Raw genomic sequence first — 5703 nt, forward strand, 5'->3', positions numbered from 1 at the left:
ATAGTTGCCCCTATGCGATGATGTTATTGGTTTGCGTGGGCGTACTTTGGTTCGCGTGTAAAGAGCCTAAGAAGGTTTGTTTACAAATGCTTTTGTGCCGTTATCAAATGTTATGCCTGATAGCATCTGAAAAAGCTTCGGTTTTCTGAGCATAGCGATATTTTTTTCGAGCCCACACGCTTTCATCTCGATTTTTAAATCAAGATTTAAAGCAAAATAATAACTTCACTGTTTGACACTAAACTGACACACTGACAGCTCGCTCCCATACAAAGTGACACCGAGGGGCGCAAATAAGGTGATTTTTGCAAATGTAATCGTACTTATTTACAAAAGTTCCAGTGTACCAAAATTGATGAAATTTTGGGTTTGGGTTCCATTTTTAATGAAGATTACGAATATGCATTTATCTCAATACCCTTAAAGAACCCAATTGATTCATAACACCCTTCAATGGGACTGTTTAGGGGTATTCATATTTTTGCATATTCGTAATCTACATTAAAAATGGAACCCAAATCCAAAATTTCATAAATTTTGGTGCACAGTAACTATGTTAAATCAGTGCGATTACATTTTCAAGCATCACCATTTTAGCGCCCCTCGCCATAGAGCGAACTGTCATTTAATGGATATTAATGCCATCGAATGCAATTTATTTACAATTTAAAACTTGGTTTACAAATCAAGATGAATGTCTATGGGATCGATAAAAATATATTTGTGCTCAGAAAACAAAGCTCTTTCAGATGATGTATAAAAACCGGTATGTTTTTCAAAATTCAACAATCCACCTGCAGAATAAATAAAATTAGTCTTTGTTTACCCGTCCAACTGACTACATTACTCCTGCGGAACATGGTGTCAGAATAAAAAAAACTACTACGCAATTAGCAATTTGGTCGGTAAAATAAGGGAAAATTATACATTTTCGGTCACCGCGAACATAATATTAGTAGGGGAAAAGTAGGCTTCGGCAATACCTTAACCTATTATCGTCAGGGGGGTAAACAAAGTCCTAGAGCACTCAAATTTGGCCAATAGTTGCTCTGAAACAAAATGTATCCACATGCCAAAATTGAGCTCTCAAGGACGTTGTTTACCCCCCTGACGATAATAGGTTAAGGTATTGCCGAAGAGAACTTTTCCCCTATGTATTTTCGCGAAACGGAACGTATTTTTGGTGGAGGAAAGTTTCCATCCACAGCAGCGGAAGAATAATCGCAGTGAACATGAGTCTGCCTCCGAATCCAGCTCCTATTTTGGATCCGGCTCCAGCAGCGATTGCGGCAGCACCCGCAATTAACAGCAATATTCTGTTTCCGGAACAACTGAAGCTTACCGGAAACATGAAGGAAAACGTCAAAAACCCAATTTTCAAGGCAGTGCGCGGCTTGGAGGCCTGAAAATTTTTCAATCTGTGACCCAACAGCAGTCTTACAGCACAGTTTTACATAGTATCTCAAAACTTAGGACCTCAGTAACGACATCTCTCGGGCTTCTCGCGGAAAACAAGCTTGCTCGCTAACTCGCAAACAATATTGCATTAAAGTTCTATAGAATGTATAGAAACGTCAAAGTGATCCGATGCCAGTGCTGCATCGAGTAGTTCGTGGAACTTATAATATTCAAATCAACCGTTAAATGTGTGAACGAATATACACAATGAAGTGTTACGTCTGTTTGTCTGTGCTTACAGTGACACCGACAAAGAAGAAAGCATGTCGCACTTTTTAAACAGAGCACGAAAGCTCCTAAAAGCTTGCAATTTAGGTGCATTGGAGGACGAAATGCTGCGTGACAAAATCATCACCGGAATCCTCGACGTGAACCTGAAGAAGCGGTTCATTGGTGAACAGAACCTTACGTCTGAGATGGTTATCAACCAGTGTCGAACAAAGGAAGCTACTAAAGCAGAGATAGAGCGCCAATATTTGCTCCAGCCGGGCCCATCAACACATACAGTAATCAAGGTGGGTGACACCAAGAAACGGAACGAAAAACGTTCATTTTGTGGTAAGGCACATCACCAGAGGCTGACAGACGGGCCGGACACCGTGGAGTGGTTTGTAATTACTGCGTAACACCGACATCCACGCTTTAAAAAAGCTCTACTGCTCGTTGGCTCGTAGAATTCTGGAGTACGCAGCTCCGATTTGGTCCCCTTATTATGTAGCTCATGTTCTCATGATAGAACGGGTACAGAAACGGTTCTTACGTTTTGCACTGAGACAACTTCCCTGGAATGATCCGACCAATCTTCCTTCTTATTCCGACCGATGCGAGCTCATAGCATTGGAACAACTATCTGTCATACGAGAAACGATGCAGCGGCTATTTGTCTTTGATGTCATTGGACTTCTCGCACAGAATCTGCTAAACATTCCTACCCGACGGATTTGGAACTCAGCTTTAATAGCAGTCCCATTCCACAGAACAAACTACGGCTACAACAACCCTTTCGATTCGTGTCTTCGCTTGGTCAATGTTGTCTGACACGAATTTGATTTCAACTTGACTAAAAACGTTTTTCCCTGGGCTTTGACAAAACCTTGAGGTAGTTTAATTAGGCTACCAGGCCCCAGGGCTGACCTGGATCTTTACCACATTGGAAATATGCACACTAGTGTTGCCAGATTAGTGTTGATGCTTACCAAAAGTGCATTTGAACCCATTAATCATCACCGCATATTAACAGATTAATCATCACCGTACATTGTTTATTGTTCTGTACTAATAATAAATGATTAAGCACAGCATTTGATATTTTAGTAGGAATGCTGGATTTAGTCGCAGTGGAAATCAATCTTTTATTGAATTGGATTTATTTCTATGGATTTGCACGTTTGGAAAGATTCTGCACTCGGTCTACAGCTTGTGGCAATGTTTCATTCAAAACGTCAAGTATTTCAAGAATATTAACTCCGATCGTGACTTACTCAATGGAAGTTGCGACTGTTCTCAAAAGCAACGGAAATTCTCTCCGTAGAATGGAAACCACCATGCTCGCAGCTCTAAGGGCTCTTAGTTTTGAAGCAAGACAGCGTCCTAAGGCATTCACCAATGAAAGCCCAGAACAACCGCCACAAACTGTTATCAATGACTCACAAAGCGCAAGAAGGCAGTCCCAACATCAGAGAACTGGGGAGCCACACGATCAACAATAAAATTAGAGTGGCGCGGTTAAACTACTTTGGACATGTGGTAAGGAACACATTCCAAGGAATATTAGGGAAAGCTCTCAATTACCGCGTGTATGAAAAAAAAAAAGAAACTAGGACGACCCTGGTTCACGTGGAAAACGAGTCTCCAACAGGACTTCGAAAGAAGCAACACAACAGCGGCGCATTGGTGTGAATTGGCATATAACCGTGGCGAATACAAGACGGCCACAAAGAAAATATTCAACGCACTTATCGAGTCTGAATATGAAGATTCGGAAGATTCCGTGAGCACGGAACCACGGAAGATGATGTACAATCGGAGTTTGACGGATTTTCGACTCCGGACAGCGAAGAGGAGCCTTCCTACGGATTTTAGCAGCCAAGTAGATAACAAAATGTAAGTACATTATCAATCACTAAACTAATCAATAACACAAGTAAATGAAATCATAAAACAAGAATTACAGGTAGGGGAATTTACGTATTCTCGGCAACCCAAGCAGCGACCTTCTTTCTATAGCCTTTTTCTCTATGGCACGCACACATATGCAGTATTGGTTTGTTTACAATCTTTTGCTGCCAGCTGCTCTACCAATTTCAGTCAAAAGAATTGTCAAAAACTGTTTTGAAACGCTTTTACAAAGCTCCAATCTTCTCTAGTGAGAGCGAGTATTTTCGGCAACCAGTTTTTCTTCGGCAACCGTTCCATTTGAACTGCATGTAAATCTGCTGTTCTATCAACAATCAATACGAAACTAACGATTTTAAATTGGCTCACCACTTTAGTAGCCTATTGGTCCCAAGCAAACGATTAACGTACCCTATTCTAGTTGAAATTCTATTACTACACTATGTTTGTTTTGATTCGCTATGAAAGTTTGACAGATAACATCAGGGGTGTGTGGATTCATGCAGAACATGCAGGGGTGAGTGAAATAGCATGGGATTGCTTGGGACCGTTGTTCTGGTACTGAGTGAGCCAAAAATAATAATGATTTTCTTCGGGACCTACTAGTCTTAGAGTTACCTCTATGGTTCTATTATCGGCAACTCGAAATCAGCTACAATTTGTAGTGCGTGTGTTTCATTTCAAGAAAACCCTGCTAGATTGCTTTTTCTCAGTGGTAAAAATATAGTCAAATTGAAGCTGAAAGCATAAAGAATCGTTTGCATGCATTCAGCGAAGTGTTTTCGTAAGAAAATCCAGTGAAAATAGTGTTTCAATTTGGGTTGCCGAAAATAGTCTGTCATGCCGAAGCCGTCATTTCCCCTATTGCAAAACATGGTCCTCTGTACGTTTACTTTCCAACTTTTACTTATACCACAAACGAAGTGACAGACGGAGCGGCTCGAAAACTTTGTTGACTAACCTGCTATTGCAATTTTTCAGTGTACCACATGGCAACACTTTACTACTGGATTGTACCACATGGCAACACTACTACTGGATTGAACTAACATTTGCACCAATTGTACTAGAATGTATTGGTTCTATCTCTTTCACTCTACTCAAAACTGGAAATTACAAAATGATACACTCTTTGCACACTGTCAAAGAATCATTGTACACAAAATCAGCTTTGTGCAAAACCAAAACAAAAATACTATCCCATCTGGTGGATGATGGCACAAGCTTCTAAGAAAATTCTATTACAGCGAACCACATTATTTTAATTGATTTCTTCGCAAGTTAGTCGTCTGTCACTTCGTTTGTGCTAATACTGCTGTTACTCCGACTATCCCCTACTTGAAACACTTAAGCCTATTCTGCGCGGCGTGTGAGGTGAGGTGACAGTGAAGTGATGGTGAAGTGACAGTTGTCACCTTGTGATTTGCATGAAGACTCACCTCACCCGAGGTGACAATTGTCACTTCACCATCACTTCACTGTCACCTCACCTCACACGCCGCGCAGAATAGGCCTAACTATTCCTCCCTATCCGGCATCTTAAGCAGGATTCAATTGATCCCTGTGATTATTATTCTGTGGTGCCAAATCTTTACCTCTACCCTTGTGCTGTATGGACAGTGATGTTTTACTGGAGACCTAGCCCTATGACCCCCTTCTGTGCTTGAAAATGAACTTGACTAAAACCGTTTTTAAAAATAGGTTTAGTAGTAATCTCTAGTTTATAAGTAGCAAATTTCAGTCTATACGACGAGTCGCAAACGATGATAAATAAATAATAATATTTGGGACACCGCGAGGTTTCCAGCCGACTGGATGCAGGGCACCTTAGTGAAGATCTGGTGACCTCACAACTGGATCTCGAATTTCTGTTGACATCGATGGTCGATGTCACCAGAAACCAATGTCAACATAAATTCGAGAACGTGTCTCCGCTGATTAGGCCACACACTATGAAGGAGCGGAAATGAAATCTCCAAGCAAGTGCTGGATTAGAACACGGCATGACATCGCAGCAGAGGCAGACTCAGGGGTTCAACAATGAAATAAAGGAAGTCGACAGACATCTAACCTGGGCCCAGGTCTAGCCTAGGATGGGAATCTTTCGCGTTGGCCCAATGCACCACTAGG

This window comes from Ochlerotatus camptorhynchus, unplaced genomic scaffold (genome assembly GCF_037179485.1).
Source record: "Ochlerotatus camptorhynchus isolate MF236.1 unplaced genomic scaffold, CSIRO-AGI_Acam_v1.1 ptg000434l, whole genome shotgun sequence".
In the NCBI taxonomy this organism is placed as follows: domain Eukaryota; kingdom Metazoa; phylum Arthropoda; class Insecta; order Diptera; family Culicidae; genus Ochlerotatus; species Ochlerotatus camptorhynchus.